This window comes from Castor canadensis, chromosome 5, assembly GCF_047511655.1.
Source record: "Castor canadensis chromosome 5, mCasCan1.hap1v2, whole genome shotgun sequence".
NCBI classification, from domain to species: Eukaryota; Metazoa; Chordata; class Mammalia; order Rodentia; family Castoridae; genus Castor; species Castor canadensis.
This window is the reverse complement of record NC_133390.1, coordinates 119,643,939-119,666,177: the sequence shown is the minus strand read 5'-3', so window position 1 is coordinate 119,666,177 and position 22,239 is coordinate 119,643,939. Positions and strand designations below refer to the sequence as shown.

Here is a 22,239-nt window from a genome sequence, read left to right as displayed (position 1 = left end):
CTGGGGGGCAGTGTAATATCAGTAGATGCCTATAAATGTGGGGACAAAGAAGGTGTCCTCAAACATCAGCAAAGGCAAAAGGCAGTCCAAAAAATTGTCCCTGTGACTGCCTTGAGGATCTCCTTGCTTCAGGGCTCAACCACTATGGATGAGGACCAAGAAAAGAGTTCAAACATGGAAATATAGGCAACTTGAATGAGACTGCTGAAGAATGAAATGAGTTACCAGCTTGAGATTGAAGGTGACTGAGCACCAGGTTTCTATGTTGTCTGTGGTAATTAATGCCTAAAGTGAAGTCATCTGTAAAGGTTTTCTCAACTGAGCCTCTGCCTCAGAAAAAACTTGTTCAAGGTCCACTGGTATGTTGATCCACGTACCTGTCCTCTGCAGGTGGAAATCTAGACACAGTTGGGTCCACACCTTCCACCATCCTGTCATAAGCCAGGCCTGGCACACCAGTGCCCCACCTTTAAGGATAGAGAGCCAGGTTCACAACTGGCCCCTCCTTCCAACCAGTTGTTTGACTGTGCATTGGTCGTAGAGCATCATGTTTCTTTCCCACACTCCTGGTTTGCTCACTAGGAATAATCTTTTTATCTCTCGCCTAGAAAGTCCTCACTTTTACTTGCCTAGTGAGCTGTATTAACCTGAAAATGTCAGTTTTCAGGACAACTGCTGAGTTGTCCCTTGGAGACACATACTGCCTTTTTCTCCCATGGTAGAACAACAAAGGCTGGCTTAAGGAAGCCTCCCCAGAGTATCCTTTGTCAGGGTCCTGCCAGCCCTGATATTCACATACAGATTTTCACCTCTATTCAATTGTAGGCTCCAGAGAAGCTTCTTTATCTTATTCAGAACAGATTCTATTCAGAATTTTAATTACCAAGAAAATGCTCATGAATCTAAATCTCTTTCAAACAATGAATTATCTAAGAGTTTTACCTGAAAACTGACATGAGCTTTCATGACCCTGGAGAGAACAGCCACTAACCAGTCCTCCTAGGTCAAGGGAGAAGCCACAGAATACAGAGATGGACGTTGATGTGTCATAATGTGCAGATTGTGGTCATCCAGTGGCTCCTAGATGAGATGGTACATGTACCTGCCATTCATCAATCAACTCTTTCTGAGCAGCCAGTAAGGGGCCCTTGAGCTGAGCTTTTCCAAGCAGTGTGTCATCTAGGAGGTTCCCTGTCTGCTCAGTCCCTCCCATCCCTTAATGATACAGAATAGCTGAGTTGACAGTAGGTATATGGGGCATCCATCCTGTATGTAGGTTCGCTTTTCATTGCTGTCCACCCTACTGAAGGCTAATTGGACTTCATGCCAAACAGGATGCTGTCCAGAATCCGTGACTCCCTGTAATGACAAATGCAACACATTTGTTTATAAATTCTGATATCAAGGTCATCCCAGTATGACTCAAAAGTCCTTTCCTTAATCAGGTATCTGTCCATATTTCAGTCATGCTCACAGACTCCTTGGCCTGGTGAACACAGCACCCATCTCTTTCACACAAATCCCTGCACTCTACATTCCATGATATACTCACAAAAGGTGTGGTTCAGCCATCTCTGGCCTCAACAAAAGGCCTGAGGTACTAGCACAGGAGATAAATGTGTACATAGATGCATCTCTAGCCCATCCCTGAGTTCATACAGTAACTGGAAGGAGACCACATCGACAGTCCAAAGGTTGATGTGAAGTTTTGCATTAAGAAAATGGCCCTCTTCAGGGTGCTTCTATAATTGAATGGGAAAATGGCTGTTAGCCAAGCAATGCCAGGTGTGTACAGAACAAGTTTAAAGGACACTTGCAACAACCCTGCTCTGCAGAGCCATTGACAGCATCTGTCAGCATGAGGTTCTGTGCTACCAGGTCTGGAGGAAATGTCATGATGTGAGGCATCTAATGTCAAAGAGTAGAGAAAATTATGGTTACTTATGACAAACGATGTTATGTAATTTGAAAACTAAGAAACTTTTATTTGATGAAATTGCAATAATATACTATTGAGGCAGTAAATTTGTGAACAGTAGTAATTTTCATAGACTAATTTTTCATAACAAAAACAACAAAAGGAACAAATAAAACAAACTAAGATAAAAGGAAGTAAAGCTCCTCTTCAGTTGGCTCATCCACTCTAGCAATAGAAAAGGACAGGAAGGATATTCTGATGGGAAAAATGTCTATGAACTAAAGAATGCCACATATGAACAGAATAGGTTAGAACCCATGCCATCCTGGCCTGCACAGTCACTCCCACCACCTGTTAGCATGAAGTGCTCTTCATGTTCTTAAGATGTGGCAAGGAGCTGAGTGTCATCATTGATCATCTTCAGCTCCATGTCCTCAGGTATAGGCCTAGGAGAACTTATTGTTGGTACTGGCATAGGATTTGGCTCAAAACCTTGGGCCTCTTTGGGATATGGCTCAGGCTCTGCATTTGGTTAAAGAGTCAGCAGTTGAGCAGTTAAAAGCACTGCAGGAGGAAACAAGATTCTCATATGAACACCTTACTTTGATGCTCTCAAAAATCAGAAAAATACCAAAGTTGCCAAAGAAGCCAGAACCCTGACCCCATAGAATAAGACAGCCTTGACTATGGTCCAAATGCTGTGGAGGTGCAAGCTCCTCATTCTTCCTTGCCCACCTCAGAAAATGGATGGTCTACAAGGTGGGGTCCTACACATACCACTCCTCATGTGCTCAACATTCAAACCCAGGCTTCTCACCTTCATAGGCTGTTTCTTTGGGCTCCAAAACCTCCCACTGGAAGAAGAGATCTTGGGCCAGGTGCTGCTCCTCTGAACCAGGCATTTGGAGGCTCAATTACACAACCAGGGAAACTCAGTCTAGGTTCATAGAAATCCTCCCAGTACGTGTTAAGACATGTGTGAAGGATGTAGATGAGAGCCCTGGAGGCACATAGAAAGGGAACAGATTCAGGAAGCTGGTCTTCCTTTCCTTGCACAGAGTGAATTTGTTGAACCTGGCAGAGTCATAGAAGATGTCAAAACTACTGAATCTGTGATGAAACATAGCATTACAGAGTGACTTTCCAAAGGGATTGAGCTCAGGACATCAGAGATTTGCCTGTTTTTTTAGTAACATATACAACATTCCTAGAATTCCTGCACACATGTACTAGGTGCCTCATGTTATATTGTGCAATGAATGAGACCATCTGGCTCATTCCCAAATAATTTGCTTGGACTGTGTTCTTCAGAACCTGAGATCGACCAATCTGCTTAAGATAGGTCAGATATTATTCCATAGATTGGGGATTTTCTCTTAAAACTGGGAAGACTGTTAGCTGAGGCCAAGCATAAGTGAGACCCAAGGTAGCATGATTCTCCCAGGGGGATTGGGGATGCTCAGAGGAGCCACAGCCCTGGGTAGTTGCCTACACAACATCAGGCTCAAGACAAGTGCTTCTATGGCTCATCCCTCTAGGCAATGGAAACACCTCATAAGGGTGTTCTATTGGGCACACTAGTGTCTATAATCAAACTGGAACAAGAGCAGGATACTTCATGGCCAAATCATAGCCAGGAGTGAGGGACTCCACTTGGTATGGAAACAGTGCTCACCACATGAAGAGACTGTATATATATATATATATATAAATAAAATATATGTATATATGTATGTATATACACATGTGTATTATATACCATCAAGATACCTCATGTGAACACAAACCTCACAAACATTTGTACCCCCGGGTATTAAAGTAAGTGTTTGAGAGTAGATGGACTCTGTGCCTGTTACTTCAAGAACTTCAAGGATTGGGGAGGAGTGAGAACTTCAGCAATGGTCAGAACAGAACCTGGGATTTGACAAGGGCCTCCACAAGTGTTGCTCAGGACCAGCACTGAACCTGCATTGTTGGAGTTAGGTGGTACAAAGTGCCCTTTCTATCATCTTCCTAGTGCCAGATTCACTGGTAGAGCACTTGTCACTCTGACAAATATCTCTCACTTGTTCAAGGACTCCAAAGAGTGTATCAAGGCCCTAAGGATGGTTATCTACACAAATCAGGACCCTCTTTTCATGTCCATTCCAACTAAACAATATGCATAGCCGGACAATGGATGGTGGGATTTTGTACAGGTGAAAGAGAGTCCTACTCCCAGAATGATGCAGCAGGATGAACTGCAGGCAAGATCAGAAAGGCCTGGAGCTAGAAGTGGGTCCAGACATTGTTCTAGCTTTTTGCAGGCCTGTTTTCCCTCTGTGGTGAGCCATGCTGCCTCCACTTTCTAAAGTCCTCTCAGAGGAGGTGACAGGCTAGTGAAGGAATGAGAGTCTGACTGTGCATTCCAAAGTCATGACCCTGACCTCTGTGATATATCAGCCTGCTGGATTTTACCCACTGATAAAAATAGGTAGGATGACATGTGTTATGATACTGGGTCAGCCTTACAAAAGAGTATCTTCTCAATGGTCCCCAAATGACACTAAAAATTACCATTCCACTGGGAGAGAGAAAATGATTTACCTAAGCAGGTATCCACAGAATGTCCCTAGTCCGTGTCTTTCTACTCATGACACCCACACACCTGCTTCTCAAACTGCCCAAATGTCATTTTTTCATCAGATAGGATTCTACTGAGAATTTTCATTGCTAATCAAATTCCCACAACTTGCCCTCCCTTAGAAACAATGGATTTTCCAAAGTTTGGACCTACAATTTGGGATTGATCAGCCCTCACCAGGTCCTCATCACTGAGGTGTAAGAGGATAAGACAGGAGGACAAAGCAGAAGCCACGGAAGACAGACATGGGGATTCACTTATCACACCATGATGATAATGATACACTCAGTTCTGGATTTGATGGTGTATGTGCCTTGCCTGCCATTCAGCTCTCAGCTTCTTCTCAGAAGGTTGTGAGCAGCCATTGATCTTTACTACTCCATGGAGTTCATCACCAAGGTGACATGTCTTCATGTCCCTCTGCCCTTGTCCAGCCCCTCCCATCCATGCATGATGCAGACAAACTGAGTTGACAGTATATGTGTGGGATATGGCTTCCTGGACTCAGGTTCAATTATCATGACTGTCATCCTGCTAGTCAATAAATTGACTTAGTGTGAAACAGGGCTTAAAGTCAAGGAAGCTGTTTAGAAACTGGGAGTATTTTTAGTGACACATCAAGCACCTTGCAGTATACTTTCTGACCCCAAGGTTTTTCCATTATGACTCCTGCTTCTTCTTTCCTGTCTCAGTGTGCTGTCCACCTTGTAGTCATGCCTGGGGAATCCAGCACCCTGGTCTACCCTTTCACAAAAACCTTTAGACTTTAGCCTCGTATCTAATTAACAAATTGAGTGGGGCCAGTCAATTCAGACTTAACCCAAAGTCCTGAGGTCCTGGTGCAGAAGACAAATATATGCCTGGCTGTCTCTCTGTGCAATCTCTGAGTGCATACAGCCTGTTGTGGTGGACTATCTCCACTGCTCAAATGTAGAATTCAGGTCTTGGGTTAAAGATTGGCTCTTTCATGGTGCTCCTTTTTATTATAATGACCAGGGAATGCCAGTTCTGGACAGAGGACGTCAGAAAGACACCTGCGAACACTGCCCTGCACAGCTACTCACATCATCTATTACCATGAAGTGCTCCTCCACCAGGTCTTGAGATATGATAAGTGTTTAGTGTCCTCATTGATCCACTGCACATCCGTGTCTTCAGGCATAGGCCTGGGAAAATTTATTGTTGGTTCTGTCATAGGACTTGGCTCAAATCCTTGGGCCTCTGAAGGAGGTGGCTCAGGTTCTGCATTTGGTTGGGGATCCATCACCAGACCTATTAATGTAGCTGCAATATGAGACAAGAACACCTTGGCTTGATGCTTTTAACATAAAAGATAACTCCAGGCTGCCTGAGGAGCCAGAGTCCTGACCCCACAGCAGGAAACCTTACTTGACTGTGGTCCCAATGCTATTGGGTTGCGGGATCCTTGTCCCACTTTGCCCAACTCCAGAAATAGCACAACGTGGGGTTTACATAGACAACTCCTCATGTGCTAAAGATTCATGCCACGATCCTCACCTCTATATGCTGCACCACTGGGCACCCGGTATTCCCAATGAACCAGAAAAAGTTGGGCATTGCACTCCTCCTGCATTCCAGGCATTTGTAGCTATACTATGTGGTTGTCAGTGTGAGGCAGGGAAACTTGGCAGATTTGCCAAAATTCTCCCAGTACTGGTACAGCCATCTGCCAAGGATATAGCTGATATCCCTGGATGCAGAGAAAAGGGCAGCATAATGAGAGAACTCACCTTGACTTTCTTTATCCTTTCCCATTGGACTTGGAAGTACTAGGATCCTGTGCCTGCTACTGTGTTATCCAAAGTACAAGAAAAAGCAGACCAAATGTTTTGTCTGTCCAGGCAGTGGCAGGAAAGGCACAGGGGAGAAAGCCTGTATTGGAGAGAGGAGGTTCAAGCTAAATGGCTTGAGTCATCTTCCCTGATCAGGGATTCTTCACATACTGCTCTGTGTGTGCCTCGGCCCCCTTGCCTCTGGGATATCAACTCCACTAGGGCATGTCCTCTTCCTTGGCTTCTCAATGGGGTTAGTTTCCCTCACATTGTTGTTCCAGCTGGTTCATGTCCCTAAGGAATGTTTCGGCTGTCTGAGAGAACACTATTCCACTGCTGTGTAAGTTTCCCTCAGAGCAATTACAGTGCAGCTGGGGAACAGCTTACTCTCCACTAGTAAGGAGGCCACCCTCACAGATTCTCTGGGGCTTGATGGCAACAGGGTATGCAAGCCCAACAGTGATAGGCTGTGTTTTGAATAATGGACTCTCAAAGGGGCCCTTCACTGAGGCCCAAGTAGCCACTCTAAGCTCAGGTGCTCAGGACCCCACCCACAGCGCTCTTGGAGTCTGTTCAATTCAGGTATCCCCACTCCAACCTCAGACTTCTATTTGGAATCATGAGTTTAGGGCACCCATGTTGTGCCTAGTGCTACCCAAACCCAGCCCCTAAATGTCCCCAGTCAAGACTGGTGTGCACCCTCTTTACCCAATAGCTAGTCCCTTTTTCAGTTTGTTCTCTGGTCTTTCTTCCTCATTGGAGTCATACCTAGTGGAGTCAATAAGGCTGTCACTTCTATTGTACCTGAGATGACACCTAGTGTTACATGATAACTTCCCATGTGAATGGAGCCTAGGAAATCATTGATTTACCTGCTCTTTTACTGAAATACACTATGTGCCTGGAATCCTGCCCAAACAAAGTAATGTTTCATGTTATATTTCAGAAACCAATGAAGCCACATGGGTCTTTCCCTGGTAGCTTGCTCGGCCTGTTTTCCTGCATCTCCAAGAGCTCCCTGGTATATGATAGGTCAGCAATTACTTCATAGAATAGAGAACTTCCTTTAAAAATTGGGAGGTGCTTTGCCAGGGCCAAGGGTAAGTGAAGACTATGGCACAATGATTATTTTGGAGAAACTTTTGGCACACAGAAGAGCAAAGCTCTTGTTAGCTGACTACACATCAGACCCAAGACAAGAGCTTCTGTGGCTCATCCCTCAGGATCCTGGAAACACCTCCTAAGAGAGTTCTTCTGAACCCACCAGTCTCCACAATCACATGGGGAAAAGAGCAGGATGGTGTCTTGGCAAGTCACAGCCAAGAGTTATGGATTCCTCTGGGTATTAATGCACTGCTAAGCATGTAAAAAGAACATCCAGCACATGCTCAGTGGTAGTGAAACCCACTACCCAGGATAGGGTAAACAAAAATGGCATCTCCACAGACACAGGGCAATCAAATTTGGTCTATTAAATACCCCAGGGTGTCTGCCTCAGGAATTTCATTGATAGAACTCTTCTTGGAGAGACACTGGTGGAGTTTCAATCTAGGTTGGGAAAAATGACCAGAAATTCAAACCCTAAATCAGTATTAAACAGCAAAATGTTCTGCCTGAGAGTGCACTGACAAAATACCCAAAGATATTCCACAAACACACATTGATAGGGATATGTTGCTTTAGGTTGGGGATCAGATTCTATTGGTTTTCTCTTGCCAACTATTCTGGCCATCCCTGAATCACCTTTGGTGTCACCTGCAAAAATTGAGAGGCATCATGGGTTTGGGGAGAACAAGAGTCTCAACATTTGGATTAGGCCTCCTTTTGGGTTTTCGTGGGTACTGAGCATCTGCAGTTTAGAAGACACCAATTGAATCCCCTTCTCCCTCGAGGTTTTCCAGAGCAATGAGTTTGCTGAGGTTGCTCTGGAATATAGGTGCCTGGTCCCCCTTGGTTCTACAATGTTTTTGGTCGTGAGTGGTGTAAGAAGTTTATTCTCTGAAGTTTTACTCTACTGAGTGTCTACCCTTAGACCAAATAACCCCAAAGTTTACTGGTATGCTGCCCCACCTGCCTGCCCAGTCCATGTGGAAAACCGGACATGGTAACACCCACACACTATGCCACATCTGCCATGAGCATATCTAGGCATCCAATTTTACAAATTTGAGGAGATAGAGCTGGGTTTACAACTGGACCCTCATTTAAGCAGGTATGTGACTATGGCCAGGTATTGCATATTTCCTGTCCTTGTCACTGTCCCCATGTGTTTACTGTAGATGATCCTGGTGTCAGCTACCAAGAAAGTCCTTGCTTTTATATATTCCAGAGTGGCTGTATTCCCTGTGATTCTTAGGGACATGTGGAACACGTAGCTAATGCACAATCACAGAGAAGAACAATAGGAGTAAGTTGAAAGACAAAGAATATAATGCAGACCAGATTGTGGTGATGCCCACCTGTAATTTCCATACTTTGGAGGCTAATGGAAGTGAATGTTCCCTTCAAGGACAGTCAGGGCCACAAACCCAGAATATGTCATTCATTCAACTACAAAAAATAGCACACAACTCAAACCAAGCCTGAGTTCCACAATGGAATTGAGATAAAATGACAAGGGCCTGTATCTATCTATCTATCTATCTATCTATCTATGTTCTATAGATCTATTTATCTATCTGTGTGTATGTATACTTAATATAATATATATGTATATATTGTCAAACTACCTCAATTGAACATGAACATTCACACATTCATGTCGCTGGCTATGGATGGAGGTGTTTGGACAGGAGGTGGGCCCTGTGCTTGTTACTTGAAGATCTTCAAGGATTAGGGAGGGGTGAGACCTTCAATGATGTTCAGACATGGGCCTGAGATTGGACCAGGGCCTCCAAGAATGTTGTTCAGGATCAGCATTGAACCTGCATTGTCAGGAGTTAGGTAGCACAAAGTGCCCTTTCTATCATCCTCCTTGTGCGAGATTCACAGGTAGGGCACTTGAAACTCTGACAAATCTCTTGCTTGTTCAAGGACACCTTGGAGTGTATCAAGTCGTTCAAAATGGCTAACTCCACAAAACAGGGTTCTTTTTTCATATCCATTCCAACTAAACAATACCTACAGGCAGCATGAAGAGTGCACTTTTGTACAGGAGAAGGAATGTACTGATCACAGCAGAAAGAACTGCAGGCAATTGCAGAAAGATAGAATTGTGACCAGGAAGTGCTCTTTCTGATTGCATGTCTGCTTTCCCTCTGTGGGAGATTCTTGCTTCCTCCACTTCCTCATATTTTCTCAGAAGAGGTGAGAGGCCAGTGAAGGAATGAGCACCTGACCCTGGATTCCAAAGTCAGATCCCTGTCCTCTGTGATAATATCAGTCTGATGGACTTTACTCACAGGTAAATATAGGTAGGATGACATACATTATGATACCAAGTCAGCCTGATAGAGAAGAATCTACTGAGTTAGTCCTAAATGATACATATTGATTATAATTCCACAAGGAGAGAAAAATCAGTTTGTATCACCAGGTATCCACAGAATGTCACTAGTCCAGGTCTTGCCAGTCATGACACCAACATACCTGCTTCTCACTCTGCCCAGTTGTCAACTCTTCATCAGATAGGATTGTATTGAGAATTTTTGTAGCCAATGAAATACCCATATTTGGCCCTTTCATAGAAACAATGGATATTCCAAAGTTTTCAGTTAAAATCTCAATGAGTTTTGATGCCACCAGAGAGATGAAACCTCAGTGTCAGGCCTCATCACTGAGGTGTAAGAGGGTGAGACAGGCAGACAAAGCAGAAGCCACAGAAGACAGAGGTGGGGATTGACCTGTCACACCATGCTGATTGTGATCCAGTCAGTCCTGTGTTTTATGGCGTGTTTTTGGAATTCAGCTCTCACTTCTGAGCAGGCTGTGAGGGGCAATGTGTGTTTACTAATCCAAGGAGGTTTGTCACCATAGAGGGTCCCTGTTCTGCCCAGCACCTTCCTTACATCACAGATTCAGAGATGCTGAGTTGACACCCTCTGTGTGGGATATGTTTCCTGTATATGGATTCCACTATCAATGCTCTCTTCCTCCTGAAGGCTAAACTGACATTGTGTCAAAGAGAACTCAAGTCAAGGATGCCGTTGAGGAATTGTGGGGCCCTCTGGTGCACCTGGCCCTATAAATTCTGATCTCAAGATTTTCCCACTATGACTCTAAATCATCCTTTGCTGCTCAGGGTGATGTCCAGCTCTTGGTCAGGCTCACAGACTCCTAATCTGGTGAATTGAGCAACCCTAACTTTTAACACAAACCTCTAGATTATAACCTCCATGTTCTGCTCAAAGAGTGTGGGATCAACCCCTCAGCACTCACCTAATGCACACGGACAAATTAAGTCCTTTCTGCTGTACTGCTTTCTCCACCCTGATTACTGCAGAGGGCCAAATTCCAGGCACGGGGTGGGGTGGGATTAAATGAGGTCTGCTTAAGAAAATGGCCATAGTCATGTCAACCTAAGAATCTGAATGGGGAAAATGGTTCTGAGCCATGGAATACCGATATGAACAGAAGAAGTCAGGACATCTGATACCACCCTGCCCTGCAGAGACACTCACAGATTCCATCAGGAAGAAGTGGTAATTCACCAGGTTATGAGGGGAAGCCAATATACAAGGGTCCTCACTGAACAGGTCAAGTTCCATGTCCAAGGATGAAGGCCTTGAAGGCACTCCAAATGTAACAGACATATATTCTTGGGTCTCCACAGGAGGCAGCTCCACCTCTGGTGTTCCAGAGAAATTTGGCTTAGGCTCTGGACTTGGTTGTAATGCCAAAACTGGGGCTGTAGATAGATCTGCAAGAGGATGTAAGAACCCCACATGACCACCTTGTCCTGAAGCTTTGGAAATTCAGAGATTGTCACTCTTAGCTTCCTTGAGAAGTCAGAGCCCTGAACCCACAACTGGACATCCTTCTAGACTGTGGTCCAATCCCTATAGCTCATCCTTACTCCTGCTCCAGTGCCAGACTGGTAATGTACACAAGTTGTAGCTGTGTGCACATCCCTCATGTGCTCTCTGTTCCCTGTCCCCAGGCTCCTCACTTTTACCTTCCATCTCACTGGACTCCATATCTTCCCACTGGTCCAGCAGAAGGAACACTTGGACCTCCACTTCTTAGCCGGGATTTTAAATCACCAGGTAATTCAGTAGTAACTTCAGGCATGAAAAGTGTGGTGGTACACAGAAATCCTCAAGGAGGTGGTGCAGTCAGGTGCCAAGGATTGATGACAAGGCCATGGAGGCAGATGGAAGGGCAATAGAATCACAGGCCTGGCTTTACCTTTCCCTTCCCTACAAAAGTAGATTAATAGGTGAATGTTTCCTGTGTCTGCCCCTGTTTATACAGACTACTGCACACTCTAGACCATGACATTTGTCTGTCCACGCCATGACAGGCAGGGTAAAAAAAAGAAAGCAGGAGCCGCAGGGATCCTCTACTAGACGGAGCCAAAGCTATGTGGTTTTAGTACTTCTTCCTTGTCCAGGGACTCTCCACGCACAGCTCTGTGTGTGTCTGGGGACCCTTCCCTCTGGAATGTCAACTCCACTAGGGCATGTACTCTTGCTTGGCATCCACAGGGCTCTGGGAACCCTCAGATTCTAGTTCTGGCTGCCTCAATACCTTGAGGACCATGTGTGTGGTCTATCTGCCCATAACTCTTTCCTCCTGATTGGCAAAGCCTACTTCTGAGCATGCATTTGGTCCCTGGGTATCAGCTAAGCTTCCACTACTGAGGAATGAGGACATCAAACCTTTTCTGTAGCCCTTAGGGGCAACACAGGGGGAAGCCCTACAGGGATGGGCTATGTTTTGGATGGTGGATTAACACAGGGTCCTGCTCTGAGATCCTAACAGCTCATCTAGAAATCAAGTGCTCAGAATGACACCCACAGCTCTTTTGGCTGCCTTGTATCCAGGTGAATCCCTAGACTTAAGCCCTGCAGTTGGAATCTCAAAAGTTTTGGAGCCCAGGGTGTGTTCATCCCTAACCAAATCCAGCTCCCAAATGACCCCACTCTTTAGACACGTGCCCATCCACTAGACCCAACATCTGCTTATATTTTCAGTTCTTCCTCTGGCCTATCATCTTGGTTGGAGTCAAGCTTAGAGCAGTCCATGAAAGTGTCACATCTATTGTACCTGTTATTTCACTGAGTGTTCTTGGGTGACTTACCATGGGAATGGAGCCCAAGATATCAAGGCTTTGACTGCTTTTTTACCAAATTGTGCTATGTGCCTGGAAACACAATCCCATGCAGTAGGTGATTCCTGTATATTTGTGCAAGGAATGAGGCCACCTAGCTCCTTGATAGATACCTCACTGTGTCTAGGTTCCTGGAACGGTCCCTGATCTATTACAGGAAATGGGAAACTTCCTTTTAAAAATACAGAGACTGTTGTGGTGAGGACAATGGTAAGTGAGGACCAAGTCAGGGAGATTCTCCAAGGAGGGCTGGAGACACTCAGTGTTGTCAACAGACCTGAGTGGCCAACTCCATAGGATCAGGCCTGGGAGAGGCACTTCTAGAGCTCATTCTACTTGATCCCTATGAAGGGGTTCTACTGAGCACCACAGTCTCCACAATGAAACCAGGACAAAAGCAATGCAGAGCATTGCCAAGTCACAACTAGGAGTTGGGTTATGCTCTTGGTAATGAAGTAGTGCTCACCATGTGGAAAGCACATCCAGCACCTGCTCGGTGGTAGTGAAGCATCTATAGCGGCCTAGAGAGTTGTGGACAGAGGTGGTGTCTTCACATGAGGCTGAGTTCAAGATTTCAGTCACGAAATTCTGCAGAGTTCCTGCCTTGACTTTCAGCTCCCTGCAGGGCTCATTCCACATGGAGGCTGATTTATTTTCATTCTGGGTAGAGAATAAGAAGGAATGATTTAAACACAAAGGTAGAAACTAGCAAAAGAATTGCCCTATAGTGAAGGGAAATTTGCCAAAAATAATTTTGCACACACTCAGGCATATACACCCACAGGCATATCAATAGCGATCTGTTGCTTTATGTGGGGGAACAGATTGGTTTGATGGCTGGGATCACCTATACTGTCCAGGATTGTGTCACCTTTGGCATCCTCTGGGAAAAACCCAAGGCTCTGTGTGCCTGTTCTCATCCAGTGTCTCAAAATGTCAATGAAGTCTCTGTTCTGGCCTTTCCTGGGGACTGACCATATGCCAGTCAGGAGACACAAAGAGGACATCCTTCACTCTTTAGTGTCTCCAGAGCAATCAGCTTGCTGCAGTTGCTCTTTATTGTGCGTGATGATCATCAAAGTTCTGCATTGTCTTCAATCTTCAATACTATAAGTGAGGTCATCTCTAAAGGTTTACTTCACTAAACCTCTCCCTCAGAGAAAACTTCCTCAAACTGCACTGGTATCCTGACCCACCTTTCCTGCCCAGACCATGTTGAAAGCTATGCAGAGCCACACTCAAACCCTAACCCACACTGCAAGACAGTAACCCAAATTTGAAGTGATAGAGAAGGGTTCATAACTGGCCCCTCCTTCTGACCACGTATGTTACCCTGGACAGGTCACTGCTTCTCACATCCTCCTTACTCTCCCCTTTTTCTCATTGAGTACTCACCCTAGCATCTGTTAGCTAGGAAATCCTTGTTTTTTCATGCCCATAGCTATCTGTATTACTTGTGATACTCAGAGACAGTTGGAAGATGTAGCTAATTCACTAATATAAAGAAGGGACAATTAGAAGGGTAGATAAGAGAAAAAACAAAAAAATGAAATGCAGGCATTGCAGTACATATCTGCAATTGCCATACTTTGCAGGCTCAGGGAAGAGCATCTCAAGTTCAAGACCATACTGAGCCACATAGCCAGATGCTGTCCCTTAAATGAAAACAAAATGAAACAAAACTCTACCCTAGCCTAAGTTCCATAATGGTATGAAGAGAAGATCACAAGTGCCTGTATAGAAATGGATACATACGGAAAAAATGGTTATGCAAACACATATTGACATGCACATCCACAGCCCTGTGTATCCCTCAAGTGTTTGGAGATGTTCAGGACACTTTATGATATTTGTAGATATGTGAGGAATGCAGAAATGTGGAGACCATCCTTATGGTGGGAACTAGTTACTGGGTAGACAAGGGGATTCAGGTTGTCTGTCGAGACTAGAGCTGATCCTGGCTTTGGGAGAGGTAGCGAGCACAAGAAACCCTTCCTGTTATCCTTGTGGTACCAGATTCCCAGGTAGTGCACTTCTCACTCTGATAAACTCTCCTCTGCTCAAGGTCACTTGAGAGAGCATCAAAGCCACTGGAATGGCTAACTTCTCAAAGTAATGCCATCCAAACAAAACTTCATACATAGCTGCACAATGGAGTATAGGCTTTCATGCAGGTGAGTGAGAATCCTGCCTCCAGCACCACACAGCAGAATGAACTACAGGCCCAGAATGCTCAGAAACAGGAAGAGAACCAGGCATCTTCTCTCATACATTGCAGGGCTGAGTTTGCCTACTTTGTGCAAAATGAACTTCCTCCACTTCCTCCTGCCCTCACAGAGGAGGTGAAAACACTAGAAAGGACTGATGTTAGGATGCAAGATTCCAATATCAGGGCCCTGTCTTGGGGGAGAATCTCAGGATGATGGATAGGAGCTATACTACAAGCAGTCATAAGTAGGATGCCCTGCTGGGTCTGCTGCATGATCCCCAGGGTCCACCTATTTGCTTTCCCTCTCCCAAGAGAGCAAAAAAGGCTGCCATAAGGAGGGTTCACCAGAGTGTAAGTGGCCAAAGTCATGCCAGCCCTGACACCCACACAACTGCTTCCTCTCCTTGCCCAAATTTGGTCTCCAGAGAAGAGTCTTTCTCTTCATCATATAGCATGCTATGTATAATTTTTATTATCAATGAAATGTTAATGCATGGCCCTCTCCTTCAAACCATATGTTTTCTCCAATTCTTGACTAAAAATTGATGTGAGCTTTGATGGCCATAGGCTGATCAGTCATCACCCAGGCTTCCCTGGGTAAGAGGGTGAGAAATGATTACAAGGGCAAAGTCACAGAACACAGAGATGGGACTGATGTGTCATAATACACTGATTGTGGTCATTCAGTGAGTACTGGATTACATGGCGTCATGAACCTGCCACTCAACACTCAACTCTTTCTGAGATGACTGTGAAGGGCCTTGATTTAAAGTATTCCAAGAAAGTGTGTCACCTAGTAGGGCACCTACGCTGCCCACACCCACCCTTCCATGGAAGGTGCTGTGAGGCCAGCAAGCACCTGACTTGAGTGATTTGGAACAGAATAAGTAACAGACACTGAACCAGAAATTTTTTTACAATGACCCACATGCCCCACACACAAACGAACCCACAGAGTGGCTGTGTTCCATGAATATTAACTGTTTGGGGATAAGTAAATTTCTGGGCTTTCATCTAAGAAAATTACTTTCCAGCAGTACCAATACTTAACGAATGACAGGAAACACTGGTGAATGAGGTTTATTTCTTCAGACCTTCATTAGCCATGCTTTAATGTACCCTGCAGGCAGAGAAGAAGTGATGTCAGATAAATAGGTGCCTGTGCCTCCATGTAACCTCATTTCTCCCTTCCCAGTCCGCTAGTCACACACCATGAGATCAGGTAGTCAGTGTGAGAAACAGAAATCAAGGCAGCCTGTGTACCACAGTGAGGTCCAGATTGGCCTGTTCTGCTTGGTGATATCCAGGCCCAAATGGCACAAAGACCTATGGACACCAACATCCCTGGGGCATGGTAGCTTAGGCTAGCCTTGAAGAATGGAATCCCCCAATTCTGATGTGTTCAAATCACCCATGTGCTTCTTGCTTGACCTGCCCCATTTTGGTAGACCCGACTTAACTGAGAAGTCTTCCACAGAAGGCAGCGGCACCTTCCTCCTGCTTCTTCCTGCTTGGCTGGCTGGGCTGCCATAGCAACAGGCCAGGCAGGAGCTGCCTCAGGAGTCTCCAAGTTCCAGGGGCCGTGACCCCACTGTGATATCACAATCAAGTATTTCCTGATTAGTCAGACTGTGTAACCTCTACCTCTAAGGCCCCTCCCCCTACAGTCTCCAGGCACTTTTGTGGCAGTTTCCTGACAAGATCTTCAGATCTGAGGATTGCTTCTCTACTCCATGTTCCCTCATCATCTCATTCAAGGTTGAACTGGCATGACGTTTCTGTCCTGTTCCAAAGAACTCCCAATCTGGAACCCACAGTGTGGAGGACAGGAAGAGTTTCTCATGGTGAGCACAAAAACATCTCAAGGCCTTTTATTCCATGAGCCAGGAAACTCCATTAACATTTGACGTGGAAACTTCCCTCTCAGTACTACATCTCCCATCATATGTGTGGTTATTCCCTTATGTGGACACAAAAGATACCACAATGGGAAAAAGTGATTGCTATTCCATGCTTCTGTGTTCCTAACTTCAACAAACCATGCAAACTCACATACTGGCTGGCAAGAATCTCAAAGGGACCACATTAAGTCACTTAATGTTCACAAAGTAATTAATTCACGTTGATCTGAGAAATACACAGGCACACACAGGGTTTAGTCAATGAAATCTTAAGTGTTCCTTAGTCAGTGAAATTATTACCACCTCTCCAGTGAACGTCAGATTTCAGGAACACCAGAAACTAAGGAATTCCATGAAACACTGGGAAGGACATTCATTTTGCAAAGGTTCTCTGAGGGACAACACAGTATACCTTTCATTCGTGGAACTGAAGACATAAAGTCAGAGCAACACAAGGCTCTTCCACAAGCAACTTTGGGAATTAACTTAATTTCTAAAAATCAGTGAAGGCAAATTGAACAACAAACAGCACATCCACACACACACACACAAACACACACACACACACACACACACAAACACATTCACATGCACACACAAGGTGGTCATATCCTAACTGTTACCTAGTAAAGAATTTCCTTACCTCCTACTCCTGAATAGCAACATTGAGCAAGACCAGAGTCCTTGAACACTGGGACACCCAGTTGCATTCAATCTATTTCCACAGTGTTAATGACAGATTTTGATTCAAGGAGTCTTCTGGATGCCTAAGCAATGGATATACTCAATGAGTGTGAAATAGATTGTAGTATGAGAGTTTATTAAAAAGAGCAAAGAAATTAATACACCATGCCACTATGAACATGTCTCATGCACACACACACACAAAACAGACACACACACACACACACACACACACAGAGGAATCTTGCCTATATTCAGTGCATGTGGAAAGTTACCCACAGGAGATGAAATCTGGGCATTAACCTACTGAGAGGACACTTTCAGTACTTAAACAAGGATCAAATTTAGAAAAACACATGAAGTGGCATCGTTTCCACCAAAGTTCTTGGAAGGAAGACATACTACCACTTTTATGCCAATGAAGAAGTAAAGCCTAATGCACCAGTCTCTTCCTGAAGAGATCACTTGAATTGTAATCATTTCTAGCAAATCAGTGATGCACATTGACATATGTACCATGACTCCAGGACATAAACTGAGCATACTCATGAAAGCTGAATATTTCCTTTTCAGACAATTTATTACACTTGACCTTCTGAATAGCAAAGTTGTGCAAACCCCAAAATTACTGAATTCAAGGACACATTCCTGACTTGCATGATTTGAAACAGAATATCTCACAGACACTGATTCAGGACATTTTTTACAAACACCCACACGCCCCCACACACAAATGCACCTCTACAGTGGCTGTGTTCCCAGAATATTAACTATTTTGGAGTAAATGAATTTCTGGGCTTTCATCTAAGAAAAGTACCTTTCAACAGTACTAATACTTAACGAATTGCAGGAAAGACTGGTAAATGAGGTTTACTTCTTGAAACCTTCCTTGCCCATGCATTAATGTACCTTGCAGGACAGAGAAGAAGTGATGTCAGAATAACAAGTGACTGTGTCTCTATGTATCCTCATCCCTCCCTTGCGAATCCATTAGTACCACATCCAGAAATCAGATAGTAGGGTGAGAAGCAGAAATCAAGGCAGCCTGTGGACCACAGTGAGGTCTAGGGCATCCTGTTCTGCTCAGTGAGATCCAGGCCCAAATGGCACAAAGTCCTGTGGACACTAAAAACCGTGTGACATGGTAGCTTAGGCTAGCCATGAAAAATGAAATCTACCAATCCTGATGTGCACAGGTCACCCATGAGCTCCTGCTTGACCAACCACTTTTGCCTAGGCCCCACTTAATTGGGAAGTCTTCCACACAAGACAGGGGCACCTTTCTCCTGGGTTTCCTGCTTGGCTGGCTGGGCTGCCATATCAGAGGCCAGGCAGAAGCTGCCTCAGTACTCTCCACGTTCCAGTGGCAGTGAGCCCACTGTGACATCACAACCAATTCATTCCTTATTGGTAAGACCATGTAAACTCTCCCTCTAAGTTCCCTCCCCTTACAGTCTCCAGCCACTTTTATGGCAGTTTCCCGAAAAGATCTTCAGATCTGATGATTGCTTCTCTCCTCCTTGTTCCCTCCTCAGCTCATTCAAGGTTGAAGTGGCATGACATTTCTGTTCTATTCCAAAGAACTCCCAATCTGGAACCCACAGTATGGATGACAGGAAGAGTTTCTCATGGTGAGTACCAAAACATCTCAAGCCCATTGCCATTCCATGTACCAGGAAAACTCCATTAACATTGGATGAGGAAACTTCCCTCTCAGAACTACGTCTCCCATCATGTGAGAGGGTATTCCCTTATGTGGATGCAAAATATACCACACTGGAATAAAGGTGTTGATATTCCAGGCTTCTGTGTTCCTACCTTCAACAAACTATGCAAATGCACACACTGGCTGTCAAGAGCCTCAAAGAGACCACATTAATTCACTTAATGTTCAAAAGAAATTAATTCACTTTGATCTGAGAAATACACCAGCACACACAGAGTTTATCCAATGAATTCTTAGTATTCCCTAGTCAGTGAAATTGTTACCACCTCTGGAGTGAACGTCAGCTTTCAGGAACACCAGAAACTAAGGAATACCATGAAACACTCTGGGAAAACTTTCATTTCTGCACAGGTCTTCTGAGGACAAAATAGTACTCCTTTCATTTGTGGTACTGAAGACATAAAGTCTGGGTTACAAAAGTCTCTTCCTCAATTGACTTCAGGAATTAACATAATTTCTAAAAATCAGTGAAGGCAAATTGAACAATAAACATCACACACACATGCACACACACGGTGGGGATATCCTAATTTTTATCGAGTAAAAAAATTCTTTACCTTCTATCTACTGAATAGCAACGTTGAGCAAGACCAGAAGTCATTGAACACCAGGACACCCTGGTGCATTCCATCTATTTCCACAGTGTTAATGACAGATTTTGATTCAAGGAGTTTTCTGCATGCCTAAGCAACGGATATACTCAATGAATGTAAAACAGATTTTTGTGTGAGATTTTATTGGAAAGAGCAAAGAAATTAACACATGATGACACTACAAATATTACAGAGGCACACACAAAAACACACACACACCTACACACACACACACATAGGAACCCTGCTTATATTCAATGCATATGGAAGGTTACAGTTGATCTACAGAATAGCAACGTTGAGCAAAACCCTAAATTAGTGAAGGAAGCATTCCTGATTGGCATTGTTTGGAACAGAGTATCTAACAGACACGGATCCAGGAAATATTTTATACCCCACACATGACAATATTCACAAACACTCCCACAGAGTGGCTGCTGTCCATGCATATTAACTATTTTGGAGTAAGTGAGTTTCTGGACTTTCATCTAAGAACAGGACCTCTCAGCAGTACCAATACTCAATTAATAACTGGAAACACTGGTGAATGATGTTAGTTTTTTCAAACCTTCATCACCCATTGTTTAATAGACCCTGTAGTCCAGAGAAGAAATGATGTTAGATCAACAGGTGCCTGTGCCTATGCCTCCATGTGACCTCATTCCTCCCTTGCCAGTCTGCTAGTACCATACCCTGAGATCAGGTAGTCAGGGTGAGAAGCAGAAATCAAGGCAGACTGAGCACCACAGTGAGGTCCAGGGCGACCTGTTCTGCTTGGTGTGTTCCATGCCCAAATGGCACAAAGACCTGTGGACACCAACATCCCTGGGGCATTGTAGCTTAGGGTAGCCATGAAGAATGGAATCCCCCAATCCTGATGTACTCAGGTCACCCATGTGCTCCTGCCATACCTGCCCATTCTCCCTAGCTGTGAATTAATAGAGAAATCTTCCACACAAGACAGGGGCACCATAATCTGTGCCTGAAGAGATCACTGGAATTGAAATAATTTCTAATAACAAAATGATGCAAATGATCTACTAGGCAGAAACAGTACCCCTTTCATGAAACTGAAGCCTTAAAGGCAGAGTAACACCAGGCTGAACCTTAAGAAACTTTGGGTATTAACCTAATTTCTACAAATCAGTGATGGCAAATTGAACAATTATGACACACACACACACACACACACACATGCAGCAGGATGATATCCTAATAGTTATCAAGTAAATGAGTTTCTTACCTTCCACCTATTTAATAGCAATGTTGAGCAAAACCAGAAGTCATTGAACAACAAGACACCCTAGTGCATTCCATCTATTTCCAAAGTGTTAATGACAGATTTCGATTCCAGGAGTCTTCTGCATGCCTAAGCAACAGATATACTCAATGAGTGTGAAAGAGTTTGTAGTATGAGAATTTATTATAAAGAGCAAAGAAATTAATACACGATGATACTACAAATATTACCCACACATGCACGCACAGACACACACACACACACACACACACACACACAGAGGAACCCTGCCGATATTCAATGCATGTGGATGGCTGAAATCCAGACGTTAACCTACTGAGGGGACACTTTCAGCACTTAAAAGAGGATCAAACTTAGAAAAACATGTGAAGTGACATCGTTTTCACCAATGTTTCTGGAAGGAAGACACACTACCACCTTTATACCAATGAACAAGTAATGCCTAATCCACCAGAGTCTGTGCCTGAATCCAGCACCAGAATTGAAATCATTCCTAATATGCCAATGATGCAAATGATCTCCTAGGCAGAAAACAATAACCCTTTCATGGAACTGAAGCCATGAAGACAGAATAACTCCAGACTGTTCCTCAAGTGACTTTGGGAATTAACCCAATTTCTACAAATCACTGATGGCAAATTGAACAATAAATATCAAACACACACACACAATGTGATGATATTCTAATTGTTATCTAGTAAATGAGTTTCTTACCTTCTATCTACTGAATAGCAACCTGCAGCAAGACCAGAAGTAATTGAACACCAGGACACCCTGGTGCATTCCATCTGCTTCCATAGTGTTAATGACAGATTTCGATTCCAGGAGTCTTCTGCATGCCTAAGCAATGGATATACTCAATGAATGTTAAACAGTTTGTAGAATGAGAATTAATGAGAAAGATCAAAGAAATTAAAGCACGATGACAGTATGTATATTATGCATGCATGCACACACACAAACTCACACACTCACACAAACACACACACACACACACACACACACACACAGAGGAACCCTGCCTATATTCAATTCCTGTGGAAGGATACCTGCAATAGCTGATATCTGGGCATTAACCTACTGAGGGGACACTTTCAGCACTTAAAATAGGATCAAACTTAGAAAAACACATGATGTGACAACATTTCCACTAATGATCTTGGAAGGAAGACATACTACCACCTTTATGCCAATGAACAAGAAAAGCTGAATCCAAAAGAGTCTGTGCCTGAAGCGATCACTTGAATTGTAATCATTTCT

General features: G+C 44.1%; 1 pseudogene; it reads right to left on the bottom strand.

The window, feature by feature from the left end:
- LOC109677665 (metaxin-3-like) overlaps window positions 1–22,239 on the bottom strand; it is a 58,092-nt pseudogene that overhangs the window by 21,947 nt on the left and 13,906 nt on the right.